The sequence below is a fragment of the Oxyura jamaicensis genome, chromosome 9 (genome assembly GCF_011077185.1).
Source record: "Oxyura jamaicensis isolate SHBP4307 breed ruddy duck chromosome 9, BPBGC_Ojam_1.0, whole genome shotgun sequence".
In the NCBI taxonomy this organism is placed as follows: Eukaryota; Metazoa; Chordata; class Aves; order Anseriformes; family Anatidae; genus Oxyura; species Oxyura jamaicensis.
Window position 1 is genome coordinate 21683815 of NC_048901.1, and position 17408 is coordinate 21701222.

General features: G+C 43.0%; 1 protein-coding gene and 1 long non-coding RNA gene across 3 annotated transcripts in view; both read right to left on the minus strand.

The window, feature by feature from the left end:
• The window catches only part of LOC118171476 (multiple epidermal growth factor-like domains protein 6), a 187508-nt gene that overhangs the window by 98611 nt on the left and 71489 nt on the right, over positions 1-17408 (minus strand). The gene's annotated exons all lie outside the window — the stretch shown is intronic.
• LOC118171477 lies at positions 2539-7034 on the minus strand. Its single transcript, XR_004753231.1, has 3 exons — positions 6401-7034; positions 4593-4693; positions 2539-3572 (listed from the first exon to the last, which is right to left on the minus strand). It is a non-coding gene; the product is annotated as an uncharacterized LOC118171477 (long non-coding RNA).

A 17408-nucleotide genomic window follows, 5' to 3' on the forward strand; every position in this document is an offset into this window, starting at 1 on the left:
AAGGAGCCCCCAAGGAAGCAACAAGCCTGTTTTTTTGTTTGTTTGTTTGTTTGTTTTTTTTACAGTTTTCAGAGGAACAGGAACACTAACCCTCCATCGCAGTGGGCTCACATGCTACACCATCACAAAAGCCACGCGTTTCACCTCACAGGTGTACCACGAGGCTCAGTTACTTGCCCTTTGTGAAGTGCTGCCTCCGTCTGCAGCTGCTGTTGGAGCTCACGAGCAGCCAATTAATAAAACACTCAATTCCTCATTTGCCGAAGCACATTTATTCTGCTAGATTTTAATTTTTTGAATGAGTGAGATATGACTGAGATAATTTACACGAGTTAATGACACGGCACACGTTAACTGATCGGTTATTGTATATGAGGAGACATCTATTTGCAGGGAACACGATTTATTTGCAGCTTTTCAGGACATAATTACTCGCAACGCCAGTATTTCAGCATACTCTTCTGGTTTTACTTTTGCTGTTTTACAGCCATGTCTCTCGCAAAGTCCTAAGTGAAAGCTGATTACCTGCCACTGCCTACCCAGCGTATTCACGGAGGGGAGGTGGGAACACATCTCTCCCGTGAGAAGTTTTGATTTGTGGCTGAAATTCCCCTCTTAATTGAGCCATGCTTCTTCCACTAAGGAAGTTTTGCTGAAGCCCTGGGATAAATCTGCCTCTATGTAAAGTTTTTCTCACGTCACATCCTCCGCTTGCTTTCTTCCTTGTTTCATTAAGGTTTTGAGTTATATATACAAACCGTTCATTTCAAACACTCGCTCTGGAAGTACTGCAAACCCAGAAGATGTCACAGTCATTCCTTCTACAGCTTTTCTTTTTGTAGGCGACGTTCATATTGCAGAATAATTTAGACAGTAATTTAATCACAGGGTTTAGAGGTCCAGCAAATGTTACATTTACATAATGTCAGTCTTTCAGCAGATAATTTGGTCCTTTGCATGTGTTAAAAGACGACATGGCTTGTTAAGATCATGTTAGTACGTTTAACCCAACAGATGAATGGCTGGTTTGTTAATCTGCCATATATTTCTAATTTTCCTACCAATGATTAGAAAATTCTATTTAGAGTAAATTCATGAGCACTTCCATCCCATCAGAGTGACAAATCAAAAAGATTATTAAACCTCAAGGTCTAGAAATCTCCATAAAATGGTCACAAGTCCTTGCTACAGAGTAGATACCAAAATGTCCCTTATATAAATATCACATTAGTTAATATTTTGCTTATCCTTGCTTAAAGTACATGTGACTGAAGATATTAAAGTCTGTCTCAAACCTTTTTCTCAATATCTATTTTCATAAGTATGGTTATTTCATAGTTTGAAAATCTAATTTTATTTTTTTTCTGTCAAATGCTGCTAAAGAGAATGAAATAGGATATAAGAAACACAATTTAGTTTTATTGTGGTAATGCTACTGCCCTGGACACCCAAAAGATAAAAGAGTTGGTAAATCATTATTACTCAAAGAGAAATAGCTGTACAATAGTCTGCACAAGAGATTTTCATAAAGTACTACTGTGTATTTAAATGTAGAAGAACAGTAATCTATCAAACAGCATCTGCGAATCCTTAACGGTGACTATAGCTAATACCATGCTTCTTTTTTATTTTGAAGTTGCACATTGTGTCCTTGCTACTTGCATTAAATGAAATCTCTCCTTTAATTTCAACTTGTACAAGACCAGACTGTAGAGCAGAACTGTTGTGTCATCCGGCCAGCCCATGCCACTGCAGGACATTCCCCCCCATTTCCACTGCCTGCCTTGTCTCCTTTTAAATGTACTGCAGCCAACCACAGACAAAAATCAATAAGCCAAAAACTACACCTGGAGCTGATAGCACATTTTGATCATTTACTTGTATCTGGCAGCGATTTCAGCACCCTTTAAAGCAGGAATGTGTTTACGTAAAGGATGAATTCATACGGTTGTCTGTGAATGAAGAATGTAAGAGTCATCCAGAGCAAGGGGCTGAAAGAAGCTGGAGAGCAGGAGGGAAGAACAACACGAGAAGGGAGACCCTCGTTATTCTCCTCAACCCACTCACCCGACAGTTGTTACCAGTCCTACTTCTACACTGAGGAGAAACACTCACCTTCTCTCCTGGCATAAGATTTGGAAAGGCCCGTATTTCATTTCTGAAACGCTTTTATTTCTTCTCATCAGACAATAATAAACGGAAGTCCTGCCACTTCCCCCGTATTTGTGTGGCATCCTCTCCTTACAGGATATTGGAGACAGGGCTGTAATCCGTGCTGCAGGACTGATGGGAGACCTCACTGGAGTGGTGATGCAGTACAAGGGAGGGGAAGGTACAGCTGCTTTGCAATACAGATTTGGAGAATAATGCTGAAAAAATTTCAAATCACTAGTTTGCAATCTGTATCCCTTATAAATTATTTTTACCGAATACAGCAACTGAATGTTTTATTTCTATTTATAATTTGTTTTTTAAAAAGAAACCCAAACAGCATTTCTGTTATGGCAAGTCTGGGCTCAAGACTCCAGGCCAATAAGGAAACCATGTCCCTTCAAGACATAAGACAATTGTGTCTCAGTTTAGCAAACCAAATTAGAATTGGTTTTATTTCCAGTAATAGTTTGAAGATAAAGTTTTATAACATAGCTAAATAACAGAGATTTAATTACCACCAAGTTTTTAAAAAAGGATTATTTGCTATTAACACTTAAACACAGCAAATTCCAAATTTAGAGTAAGGGCGCAAGCAACTCAAAATGCACTGATAAAGTGATAATATTCTGGGCTCAAGACACTTCCTTTCCACATTGTACTGCTTGTATTGGAGCACTAGGCTTGGATGACCCAACACCAAATGTATTTCCTTACTCAATTAATAAATCCTTTGCTTACAAAGATAGGCTAACAATGAAAGGCCAGATTTCTTCAGCCAGAAGGTGCCAGCAGTTGATGCCTTTGTCAAATAGGCTGGCGCAGAAATGAGGACCCTGGGTCTGTACCAGGAATGCATTGGGGAAGAATATATGATATCGAGCTCATCCAAAAGTCAAGAGAAATCTAGATGATGTGTATCTAAAGTGAGATCTTTAATGGCAAAATCTTTAAAGTTCTTTACATCACCCAAATTTTAAGTTTAAGAGAACCCCTTCCTTGATGAAATAGCATGAAGTGCCCAAGGTCACATGCTGATGTATTGCCATCTCCAAAGCATTTTTTGTCATTCTTCTCCTTGCAGCTCCTAACAAATACCTACAGGAGCACATCTTATCTAATGGAGTTGTATGAAAAAAATGGTTTACAGGTCCAAATCCAAACCAAGCCCTCCAACTCATACAATTAAAACAGTAAAAAGCCAGAGAAGTTACCCCAAAATGTTCTCATTAGCATTTCTTTAGATGTAAGAAACAAAAAACCCAGCTCAGTGAGAAATGCATGTCACATCTGTTTACTGTTAAAGCTATTATAACCATATCAGTAGCTGCTTTAATTCTTGTATTCCATAGCCTTAGCACTACAAAATTGATCAGTGAGATCCTTATTCTTGTCCAGTCACTGGCAAATATGTTCTTTCCCTGAAGAAAGATAAAAGTTGTGATTTTACTGCAAATGAAATACGAGCCAACTCCAAAATCTGTAATGTTTCTGAATTAACATGGCTCGGGGAATTGCTTGAGTTTCAAAAACCCTTTTACATGGGCAGCAGCAAGTACATCCTTCACTGACAACTATCAATGAGCTTAATTCAAAATAAATTCTAAATGGGGATAAAAGCATAAAGGGAATGTGCTTACAAACTAAAGAAGAGAATAGAGTCTCAAAAGGTCAGACTCACTTTACGGTGAACGTATAGTGAATTGGGACACATGAAATGCTCCGATTCATATCTTAACCCTTACAAAGCCATAAATAGTAGGATGTGCATCTGAGGCACTCCATACATATTCCCTGTTGTACACTGACACCTCGCAACGTACCACGATAGTATTTTACCAATCTTCTTTCACAAGAAAAACCTCGTCCTGTGCCAGGAGCAATGAACTCTGCTTTCCGCCACCGAACTGTGCCAGCACGTCCCCGGGAGCCAGCTCCAGCCTCTGCCAGTGCCAGGCCCGGGCTGGGTGGCAGCGATCCGCCAGTGCCAGGGCGGCGAGTGCCACCTGGCTGCCTCCCCCAGGAGCCCCCCGAGCACAAGTAGCTGGTAGCTGGCACCGAAACGAACCTTGCATAATCCTTGACAGCACAGCTAATCTTCCTCTTGCTGTACGAACGACTCGTGCAGTTTGAAGCGAAGCAGAGCCCTTACGATGCGGAGGTTTTTCACACGCCCAGGTTACACGTTTAATTACCTGTTTGCAGGAGCCTCCAAACTTGGCAGTAGAGGGAGACTGCGAGATGGCCAAAATAATTGGCGAGCACGAAGGCTAGACGGTAGAGTAATGCCAGAAGCCTCGGGAGAGACCACACAGATGTTTCCTGACGCCGAGCATAATCTATCTGCAACCCCTGCTAGTAAACAATAAACCAATTGGTACAAGTCCCCACCCCGTGGAAATGGGGAATGCTTTGGTGACCACACATGCAAAGCATCTCACCTGCTCCCGCCGCCACGCACGAGGCACGCGAGCCTCTGGGCCGGTGTCATGGGGAAATCTGGAAGATGTCAGCCTCAAATGGGCAAGAAGACAAACAAGGTCTATGATTTAATTAGGCCACAACTTTATTAACCTATTTCTTCAGGGAACCACCAGTGATAACTCACACATTGTAAGCCATGATTCATTTTTTAATCATTTCTGTCTGGCATAGAGCTGTGCCGGTGCTTCTCTCCCTCCTCCTCTACAGAGCCAAACCCCTCTGAGCAATACCAAAGGGCTCGAGGTGTGGGGGTGCCTTTGCTGATATCAGTCCCATGCTATACCCCACTTTTTTCTTTTTATTCCCGTTTTTTTTTTTTAAAGGACAACCTCAATTCCCCAGGGCAGAAGTCCTTGCACACACAACATGTGGATACGACATTTTTGTTCACCTCCTTCTCCTGGATCCCAAAAGCGTTTGGAGATAATTAACAGTTCCCTCTGCAGGATTTGCCATGGGGAAGGTAGACATTATTACCTTAAAATTCACATGAAGTACAACATTTTCAGTGGGCAATTACCCATTCACATCACCCACGCCTCCTTCTGGCCTCGTCACCACCTGGGGGGCTGGTCGGGTAAATCCCAATAAACCCACCACGTGCAGTTCCCTTGTCAAATCCCCCAAGAATTTTGTTTATGCGGTGAATAAACACTTCACAGGGCTCTTCCTGGTGGGGATTAGCCTGGCCGGCCTTGTGTTGGCCAGCCAAAAACCACTTTGCCTTTGAGGTATAGCTGTGCGTTTCCCGGGGAATTGCCTGTCCACTCGAAGACTCGGCGCACAGCAGATCCAAACATTTGCTCTCCTCATCGTAATTTTTTATAGAGGGCTCAAGCCCCAGACACACGCAGATAAAGACACGACAAACAACTTTTATGGCGTGTGCAACTTTTGGGCCAAATGCTCCGCAGGCAGAACTCCAAAGACTTCAGAGTTACGCCACAAGAGGATATGTTAATTGTCTGGCCAAGAGCATTAAAAAAAATATATGTTATTGTTGTTGGAAAGCAAATGACAAGCAATTCATTACCACACTGCAATTCAGTGCAATTTATTGGTTGATTTGCTGTGAGGGATTTTAGCTACATACTAATACACACACTATAAAAAGAATGCAAATTCAGTAATGCAAGTCTAAATGAATGAGAAGTAACATTTTCTCACAGTTTGCAAGAAATTAACCTTTAACGTCTTTCCTATGCTTTGGGAACAGCACTTGGCCAAAAGCTCTTACAGTAATAAAGCAGTGACCCACAGCAAAGAATAAATGTCAAAGTGAAATGATAACAGCAAGCCTATTTGCCAGAAAGTGGTAATTTATAAGATTTTAATTCGAGATCATCATGGGGGGTCAGCCTTATCAAATAATTCAAAATGTAGGTCACAATTATAGCCCTTCAAGTGTGGTTTTGCTCTGAAATGTGACTGTAAAAATGGCATGTTTATTATTTCTAAATGATTTCTTTATCAGATATATTGAGTTTACAAGTTAAATGCTAATGGGACAGGTTTGCTTTTTGCTTTCTCCAATTTTTACACTTGTGCAGCTCACTGATTTCAGCCCTTATTTGCAATATACATTACACTAAAAGGAAAATCAGCCCCCCTACTTCTCACCTCCCCGTTTCACGTTTTGCAGAGCCAAATGACAGCCTTGTTCCCTGCATCACCAAAAGCTTTCAACAAATTTGCAAGTTTCTAAGCTCACTGGAATTTAAGCCAACAATTCCCTCACTAACAGGGATGACAAAACGCCACCAACCTCTCACCTGAGGCAGATTTCTCAGCGGTGTCAGCGTGGCTCCATCAACATACCAGAGCAGACGCACACCTTTCTCTAAAGCTACTTCTGTTGGCTTTTTGGGCTGTTCAAGGCTAAGGGCAGGAGAATGGGTTTTTAAATCACCCTGCCCAAGTCAGTACCTGTGAGGCACTAATGCCTGCCTGCAGTAGGTCACTCGGAGTGACTGCAATCCAACATTTACTTCAAAGTGGTACTTCGAATAACGTGGTCAAGGAAGAAGGGGGACCTACCGAGCATCTCCTAGCTTATCTCACAGCAGGACCCACCGGTGAGCTCCCAGCTCCAGGTGGGATGCTGACCCACAGCGCAATTGCTCATTGCTCCCAGCTGCTTGGCTGTTTTCAGAGATACCTTTGGGGCCAGCTCTCAGCTGACTTCCAGAGAAACAAAATTAATTCTGATGGGGTAACACAGTGAAACAAAAGAGGGGTGAATGAGGCCCACCAGCTCCAGATGAGGGTGTTTGTTCCACCTGCGCCCACACAGAGGCACAGGGGCAGGGACGTTGTTCATGTGCAGTGCCTGTTAGTAGGACACACGTGGCAGTATTGCTGCTGCCACAAAGCAAGTCCTGTCCATCCTGTATCTACCTACCTTCGTTTCTGTTTCCTTTAAACTACAATGAAAGAGCCTTCAAGAGCCCTTATTCCTCTCTTTGGTGAAAGAAGCTGGAAGCACAGAGAACAAAGCCGTTCAGGACAACGGGCTGCTTCTCCCCATTGCACAACTTGGAGCTTGAATAAATCAGGCTTGAACACAATGCAAGTTAAAAGATGACATAACCCATTGCTAGAGTTTCCTTTTAAAATAGGGTCATATTCTGATGTTTTCACATCTTCAATTTTAAATAATAATTCTATTCAATAAATATAAACATTTCATCAGCAATTCCATCTTCTGTCATTCCTCTTCTGCCAGGACTTTCTGTAAACTAGTTTATGAGCATATAAAACTTCATTTTGACATGCAAATAGATGACCAAACCAGACTGTAGTCTGTATTTGTCTGGCCTAGAAATTGCCTTGGACCAAGAAAAACACCCAAGCACAGATTTCACAGGGTTCCTGAACTTTACTGCTCCAAAACCACTTCAAAATACTTTGCAGTTGATCTCATCTCGTCCAAGAAAATTCCCAAGAGAGGGAATAACAGGGCGGTTACACAGCTTGAGGAGCTGGTGGCATTGTCTGGTGGTGACAACGGAACAGAAGAGAGCAACACCTCTCATTACAAAGGGGGGAGTGCGAGGAAATTATTTGTTACAGCCAATTTGTTGCTTAATGGCTTGAAGCAATACCACGGGCTGTTAGAGCTGATAAGACGGTCCTTAACTGTAGTAACAATCTATACACTGGGATTAATGCTGTCATAAAGTTCAAGCAATGGTTTATAACTCCAGATATTGGCAGAACCAGCCAATTTTCTGTCTCTCAGAAGGCAGAATATCCTACAGGAAGGAAACCATCACTCAAAAGCAAGGGGAAAAAAAAAATCATGCCCTCCAAATGAATAGGTTTCACATATTATAGGATCAGTACTTGAAAATATATAATTATATGTCAGGAAGCAGAACAAGAAGCAATGCACTGCAAACACCTTCCTGCTCTCTTCTCCCAGGTTGAGTCAGAGCTCAGGCGACGTTTTAAGGCGGCTGCAGATGGCTGAGCAGACACAGAGGAATAAGCCTGCTTTTAGGAGGCAAATGCCTGGCACTACGTGCTGGGCCACAAACACACATGAAATGATTGGAGATCTTCCAGAGGAAGCTGATATTTTGCCTAATAACCTACCAACAAAAATGGTGTGAAATATACAGCCTCTTTAACGGCGCCTATCTCTTCAAAGTGTCAGCGGACACCAGTCCAAATACCTGGAGACACAAAGTATGAAACCTGAAGACTGACGGAGTACCAAAATGAGCCTAAACTCACGCCTAATAGATACTGCTTATTATTCAAAGCTTTTAAGAAACTCCTATGTGGTGCCAAATCCCACAATAGCAAGCTAGCTCATTAAATTTGTAACATTCAACTTCTGGTCCAGGCTGGAAAAAAATAATAGTTTCTCTCTCGGAGTCATCAACTGCATTTGAGTTTCCAGATGGCTCTAGAAGAGATGCAAGATCAGGAGCAGCAAGGGCTTGATTCCTATTAGAATGGACTGGTTTTCTTACAAAGATCAAAAAGGGTTTAATTAATATTGGAGCGGTCTTTTAAGTTCTCCCATGCAATGAGAACACCGACATTGCACTGGAGAAGAACAGAGGGAGCTGGCAGTCGTTGCACCGTGGGATGTTATCCCTACTCCATCCTTGGCCTGCACTGATCTGACCACGATCAGGGCACCTGCACCTTGCTGAGATGGGGGGGGGCGCCCCCGGCAAAGAAAGTCTTTGTATTTTTTCCCTTTGCTCCAAGTTGAATAAAACCCAGACATTTTAAGCAGAAAACTTTCAGAAAATATAGCGGCCTTGTGGCATTTCAACAACCTGTGTATCATCCTGCTACTTTCTTCTTATTAAGAGGCTTCATTACTCTTGCAAACCAGCAATGAGTGTGGAAGTATTTATTATCGTATTTTCAGTACGGATCATCAAAAGATGGTGAAAATTGTCTGTGTGTGGAGAGGGTGAAAGAAAAATGTAATTACTACTGCTTGATCTGTTTATTTCAGGAGCTGGACACAAGTCATTGCCATGACATTTTCATTTTCCTGGATACACGACTGGATTGTAATCTCATTTACACTGGTGTAACTGCGTGAGGATCAGCGAGCTTCCCCCACGTTACATTTCGGTAAATAACAGCCGGAATCAGGCCCCGACCTCTTAATCGTTAATTCTGGTTCACCTCCTGCATGTAACAGTAGCTGTCAAAAAGATTTTGGAAAACTGTCAATCTCTGGTAAGAGATAAAATCTTGATTAATAAAAATAATTTAAAGCCGAGTTTGTTCTATTGGAAAGAGAGGTCATTGGCACGACGGTGTCAAGAAGCCAGTATTTTTCAAACACATGGTATTCTTAGGGGAAATCAAAGCAAAGTCTGTACAGAGTCTCCTGCCAAGTGAGCTAACAACTCCATTTAACAAAACCAAATCATCCCGCTGCTTAGAAGGATTCTTCCCTTAACAAATAAAAATCAAAGCAAAATGCAGACCAAAGTAAAATGACTTCCATGATCAAAATCAGAGGCAAAGGGAGAAACTGTGCATGTAGAGGAGAGGCAGTGAGGGGCTAAGGAGGGGGAGCTGTGCAAGCAAGCAAGGAAACTAATGGAAATGCTCAAAAATGAGAATTCAGTTATCTGAGCTTCTGTTCAGTTGTTGCGTGATTTACCGAGGGGCCGCTTAACAGATGTGGGTCTGCAGAGCTGCTCAAGCTGAGAAAGGCGAGAGCAAGGCTCCGTAGGAGTTGAAATGTTCTTACTCAGCCTGATTGCCCCTTTATTTGCATCCCTCCTACATGCGGGCGCTTTCCCTGCTGCCAGCTGTCCGGGTAGCGCTGTTCCAGCCGCCTCATCCGAGAGCAGCCAGAGACTCGACGCAGGAGCCACGACAATCAGCTCGCTCCACCTGGCCGGGCAGACCTGCAAACACCACGGGGCTTGGCAACCTTCCCATTCAGGAATACCTTCCCCCCCCCAAAAAAAAACAAAACCCAACAACCCATAGAGGGCATTCCCATATGGGACTAAGCTTGTATTTATGGGTGCTAAATACCCTTCCACCTCCATTAATCCCACCTCGGATGGAAGGAGGTGTAAGTGAGGCTCACCTCCAGCTAGGTTTGGAGAGCAGCTCTCTAAATTTTCCGGCTGAAAGCTAAAACCCCTTTGCCTCCCATTTCCCTCATTCCCGTTACCAGAGGCTGTGCTGAAGAAGCAAAACAAAGTCAAGATGTGCTTCTGCGGATATGAGGATGTGTACATGTAGCAGATTAACTAGCTACACGACAATGTGCATTGGAGATGAAACCAAAGCAAATGCCAGCATGATATATTGTGTCAGGAACATCAAAGGAGAAGGGGAGGGGAAGTGAGTGTGAAAATCAAACAGAGTGCTCGGGAAAGAAAGCTAATTTTGAGTTTGATGTGCACGAGTGACACTCATTAAAAACTGACGAGTGCGTGTTAGAGGATGCCACCTGGGATTATGCAACTGCTAATTAACATTTAACACCATTTTCTAACCTTATAAAATATTCGTAGCCTGCTGAAGGCTCCTTCATAACAAGCACACTGGAAAAAAAGAAAAAAAAATACAACACCCAGCACCTAGCAACAGCAAATCGAATGGGAAAACTTTACAAACTTTATAAAGCAACATAAGCATGAAGGGCTTGCTTAAAGGGACACTTCTGAGCCAAGCACAGGATACTAGCAGGTGAAAATCTGTCTCTGACTCTGCTCCTTCCCAGCTGGGGCATGTGGGTGACCCCAGCAGGGATGGGTACCGCTGGGTGGGCTCAGGGCAGCCGTGCCTCCCCGCTGCAATCTGCCTTGAGATTTGGCTTGAGCCTTGTGATAGTTGATGATTTTTTCCCCCAAAACTTGTCTCCTGGACTTACTTCTCTACCTGAGAGCTGAATCGTGGTTTCTGGTCCTGTTGGTAACAGCGGCCAGAGGAAATGCGGAGTCCGAGGCACTAGCGTCTGTTCTTTCTTTAGGTTCACGGGGCTTAGAGGTCCCAAAATAGAAATTTTGAGAGATAAGATAGGAACCAGCGGAGAAGAAAATAACTGAAAAGAGCAGGAGCAAAAGTAGACAGCAAGCAGATAAGATGCCAACCCAACCTGAGCCTGGTGGAACGGATCACAGCAGCGAGTTGAAAGGGGAGCGGCTGCTGATTCAGCACCAGTGTAGGCAGGCTGGGAACTCGCACTTCAGAGCCTTTCAAAAACCGAAGCCTGAAGCAACAAAGTTTATAGAATACATTTGCTTTCAGCTCTTTATGCTGTGTGTTTACATTGCGCATTTCATAGGTTCAACAAAGAGAGGAGCCCAGATGGACAACCCAAACAGAGCTCGCGGCCGCACATCTCCCCAGTACGGACAATATGGATCTTCGCAGCCCCCCGACGTTTGTATAAACCCGGGAGCCTTCCAGGCTTTTACGTGCCCCTGAAATAAAGTGTCTCTGTACAAAATAAACATCTCGTGCTGTATGTATACTTTATGAGAAAAGATGGCCCCGCGATATGGAAGACGTGGCCCCAACTGCAGAGCACTGAGATATTTAAAGGGATTTTAATTAAGGCATTGGTATTCAACCAGCGTGCCCCCAAGGATTCTTGTGTCTTCCTTCACGTGCTTCCCGATGGACGTTCTAATTGCATGGTTAAATGATTCCCACTTAGGCAACACAGAGGTTCTCCCCCTTTTCACTGGATACGGATTCACTGGGATTGGCCCTTACAAGTAATTCTGCACCAAAGTAGAAACCTGATAAAAGGCAGCAATACCTCCAGCACTTCAGACGTGCTGCAGCCTCCCCATGTTCCTTGGGCTTCACAGGTAACAATAGCTATTAATGAAATTAATTTATTTATATGCAAAAGTTCTGATGTATTTTCTTGCAATCAACAGCTACTTCAGTATTTTTATCCTGGGTAACAAGTAACAAGAAAAACATGGACACAGAGTAGACTGGGCATATAGAAAAAAATAAAAAATAAAGGGTATTTCTCGAAAGAAGTTTAGCAGAAGGAAGAAATGGAGCTCAGTACATAAGCAGCAGTGATGTTCCAACCACAGCTACTTCCCCACACAACGTACAGCCCAAGACCAAGAGAAGACAGCCAGGGGCAAGCAGGATGAGATGCTTGGATCAGGACTACTAGTATCCTGAAGCAAGTAATAGAACTAGAATAAAATTATTTTTGTTAAGCAAGAGGAGAATTGTTCTTCCTTGCAAACTTGAAGCAGTGCACATCCAGATGTTCTGCTTGGGACTGCGCAGCCCTCCGCCATCCCTTTGGCTGTCGGTGGGCAGGAGCCAGGACGGCGCTGGGCTTAGCAGGGCTGTGTAGAGTAGGACGTGACGGCACATCCAAACCCAACGGGCACAGCCCGCACAAACTGTAGAGAAGACCCGTTCTCTAAATAGCAGATGAAGATGTCAACATACGAAGAAGAGTGACTAGGATGTGTATTCTCTCGGTAAGTAAGAACATTTTTGTTCTGATGGGCCCAACTCAAGCAGTCACCTGCGGAATTACAGTAAGCAGTTTCATGCCCAGCGCCCACATTCATGGCTGAGCGTGGCTGCACGCAATTTTGGAGTTACAAACAGCATATATCGTGCTGGGATCCTTCTTATCAACTGCAAAACCTACATGGAGAAAACGCAGAAGGTAGAGAATGAACTTTAGGTCTTTTAATGTTTTTAGGGGATTATCTTTTACCATTACCATTGTTTTAAGAAGTTAAAAGCCACTTCTGAAACGGCCCCTGTTTAAAATGTAAAAATACACTTTCATATTAAGAGATACTTATTTAGCAGGAAACCCGGGGAGATAAAGCTCACTGATTGCCATGAACTGTCATCTTCGTAGGAAAAAAAAGATCAAACACAGACTTTAAAATCTGCCCAAAGCTTCTAACCCTTAAGCTAATAAAAGGAAAACAGTAAATCAGCTTTAAAAATATACTACTGAAAACCTTATATTCCTAGAAGAACATGTATCTGAAAATTATTATAGCACAAATATGAAGAAAGAAAAAAAAAAAAGACCCTATCTTATACGCCAGCAGGAAATAGAGCAATTAAAAAAAGAAACAGGCTTGAAAAGCCTATTCAAAGAATGGGGGAGTAGGTTATTTTGATTGCCAGTATGCAAATTAGGAGGGATAAAGATAAATGGCATACAGGGATGTGAATTTTGTCTTAAAAAAAAAAAAAAAAAAACTCTTTTGCCAGAGCCTTCCAATACGTGAATTTTCTATTTATATCAAAGCACCATTTTAGGGTTTTTCTTATTTCTAAGCATTTTAGTTTAAAAAGACACTGCTAGTGATTTTTGAGGGATATTCGGAGCATTGTCAACAACTGGTCCTACCAAAGCTGCTGTATTTGCTCATACTGCCTTGTCCACATGCTTCCGCGTGTGCCCGGAGGCAAACCAAAGCCAAAGGACAAGCCTCCAAATGCATTTTCTGTAGCTAAGTGCTGATTGCTCAGCCCACCACATTTGCCAGGTGTTTCGAAGAGCACCAAATCTAAGACATATTAGAGTAATGGAGAGCTACACCTGCGCAGGCAAACACCATCAGATTCACCGCTAGGAAAAATAGTCACAGATTTTTGCTGTTTTCCTCCAGAACCCAGGGAAATCTCCGTTCACTCTCCAGCCGAAACCCCTCTGTAACACCGGGCAGGCAGCTCAGGCTCAGTCGCCTCCTGCCAGGCTCTACCCTGGGTTTACTTGCAGTTAGTAAGAACATCATTGGAGGGGGGGGGGGAGGGGGGGGGGGGAAGGGGGCGGGGCATTCCATTCTAATGTGGTAAATAGGAATTTGTTTAAATCCCTGGCTGTGCCAAATGAGAACTCCTAAGATTTGTCCAGTGAGCATAAAAAATGAAGATGTTTTGCTACTGGAAGACAGAAGAAGTTACAGTCATTACGTGTTTCTTGTTGTATTCGAGTGGACTTGCACAAAGCCAGAGTTCCTAAAAGGAAACCTAATTTGAATTTTCTGCTCTTTAAGAAAAAGTAGAGGCAGCACAAAAATGCGATTCCCTTCCATTTCAAAACCTAGAGTAATGTTAAAATCAAAACACAACCCTTCTACAAGTCATGGGTTATACCAAATCATGAAAGAAAAAAGATATCCCAGTATACAAAGACGCTCCAGTCAATAAAGCCGAGGTGCTTTGTATAAAAGTATTTACTGTCTACAGCGGGGATAAATTTCATTTTGTTTTAATTGCTAAGCCATAAAATCGCCCTCAGATTTATGACTCGTGCAGTAACAAGGAGGGCGAGAGCTTAAACCCTCCCTGCTTTCCCCATCACCAGCAAGAAGTGAGCTTGATGTTTCTGAATGCAGCAGGGTATCTTACTGTGATTCACTCCATTTTTCATTGTCATTGTCATAAACTTCTTTGCAAGCAGGGTAAAAGCAAAATTGTTTTTTGGCCATGCACGAATCATTTTGGATAAGGAAACAAAGCACGTGCGGGCACACACGAAAGCGAAAACCAACGTCGACGACGGCCACACAGCCCCTGAAACCAAGTATGGGTCGCCTTCAAGTTTTCCTACGAGGTCTTACCCATCCTTGATTTCTGGAGCCATGGGGAGGCGGTGATGGAGCTGCTGTACCTCTGCCGAATCCAGCGCGGGGGGCGGCGATGATCTGCGCTAATTCCTTACGGATTGATTATAAAACAAAGGGGTTTGGGCCAAGAAACACATATGCCTGATCTAATGACTTAGACTTCCTGCACAACATTCCTCTTACATCATTTGTACTGTCTCTGCCGCACTTTACTGGGACTAATAAACATTCCACACTTACTCTGCAATGTATTTGCTCCCTGCAAGACAGCCTAGTTTCTATTAGCATGTAAACTGCACACTTGCCAGTCAGGCTAACATCATCAATCTTGTCCCAGGCAGAGGAGCTCGTAGCCTCTTACAATATTTCTGGGATTGCACTTTTAAGTTATTCATCCACTTATTAAAAAAAAAAAAAAAGTTGAAGATTTTATCTCTCGGCTTTAAAAATAGGACGTATTAGTGGAAAGAAAAAGGATCACTTGAGTTATTTTTAAACCCACACTTGAATTTTTTAACCCAGAGGAATCCATTTTTATGTTTCCCAGAAGAATATATTGCAATTTCAGCCCTGCTTTGAATTAAGAAAGCAGAATGAAGGAATTAAGATTTTTTAAAATAACTACTGAAGCCGTGCCGTGGATTCCTGTGTTTATGTTCTCTCTTAACAAGGACTAGCAACTCAGCGCCTGAGGAGCAGAACAAATGAAGTGTGTACCGTATTAACACAGCTCCTTACGCCGGGGCTGACAGAGATTCCTGCCAGCCCCTGCACTGCACAAGGACAAACTTCTCCACGTCCCAGTCCCATCATTTTGCATTGCTTAAAAAAAAAAGTGCCTTTTCATTTTCTCTAAAGAGGAAGCTTTGGTACCTTTATTTTGCAGTACAGAGAGAAAGGAAAGGAAAGATTATGAGCCTCACTGAAGACTGTACAGGAAGACTCTCAAAATAATAAAAAGCCATTACTTTTAAATTCCACTTCAGACATTTTAGAACCAAGCCCTAAATTCCTCTGGAGGATTTGTGAATGAAGAATCTCAATACAGGGCCTGTGTGTGAATTAACGTGATACTTCATTAAACGCAAGGAAACCTGAAACCCAAAAGATTAGACCTCAGAAATGTTTGCCATTTCAGAAGCTCTGTTCTTCAGCAGCGCTGCTTCCTAGCAAAGCTTTTCCAGATGATACTTCACAAAGTGAACATTGCTCATAATGCGAACAAAAGCCTGCGCTGTTAGGAGGGGGGAAAAAGCATGTACATTATTTCATTCTGAAGAGTGGCTGTTGTACAGCAATTACTTTGCATAAAACCTTTTATAATGAATTAAGAACACAGAGTCAGTGCAGCAGCCAGTCTGACATAACAGGCGATCCATCACAGCAACGATTCATAAATTAAATCATCCCCAACTAAGGCCTTCACATATCACTGTATAATAGCTCCTAAGGAGTCCTTATGGATATTCTGTCAATAATGCATAAACTTCACGACCCTTTTAACTCCAGCCGCCCCTCGGATCCCACCCGTGACAGCCCATCCGTGGCTCCTTTCCCCTGCCCGTGATTGCCACGTGCTGATTTCTCGCCCCCCCTGGAGCCGGTGGCAGTGCTGTCAGGGATCTGCAGCCACAGAAACCAGCCGAAATTTTGGCAATAAAGAAATTCAGACCCAGTGCGTGTGCTGCCAGGGATAAGCCTGGAGAAACAAATGGAATTAAGGATTATATACCTGCTTTACTTGTGTTGACAAAGCTCTGCCCAAACCATCACTTGGGGAAACACGGCGTGCATGCAGAGGTGGCCTTCTTCAGTCTGTTCAACCGCTACCGATTTGCCAATCGTTCTCATTTTTCTGCTTTCGCATCATGTCTTCGCATACAACTTCTCTGATAAGGATTGACAAAGCCAGAAGAGCAAGTCCCATCTCGCACAGCCTGTGTGACTTGGTGGGTTCTGCAGGGTTCTCCGTGGTGCCCTAATTACCAGACCAAAAGGAGGAACTGCCTGCTTAGTGCCAAACGCCGCCACAGAGGAACCAGTGGAAGGCACCTCTTGTGGCACGACCTGGGAGGTGTTTTGGCACTTACCGCCAAGGAAAGGCACTCTTCAAGTGAAGATGTCTGACAAATAACACCAGGGTTTGGTTTAGAAGCAAAGGTTTTGGAAAAAAAAATACATATACATGGTATATATATGATATATATCCCACACAGTGTATATACAAGAGAATGTCAACTTCTGATAAAACCCCTGTGTCAAAATACTTAACAGAAGTCTGCTTGAAATAACCTAAAACTAAAATGTTGAGTTTACGCTCAGACACCCTTTACTATGTAGCCTACCATAAACCAGCGCAATCTGTAGCGGCGCACCTCGAGAAAAACAGACGAAAATCCAGCCCGCCTCATTACTGGAGCTTTTGCAGTTTCATTGCTATTCATCTTACACCTTGCAGAGTTCACTCGCAGATCAGTCACATCAATTACTGCTTTATGCTACGAGACTCTGGTATTACCTTACGGAACGCTCCGTACATCGCCGTTCAGAGGCTGGCAAGGTGCAGTCGTGACTTAAACATTATCATTTAGTTTTCACACGCAACAAGAAACCTATCATTGTGAAAATGGGTAATCAGCCAAATAATCTTGCACGCGCTTCAATTACAGGTTTGCAGCTTACGGTTCT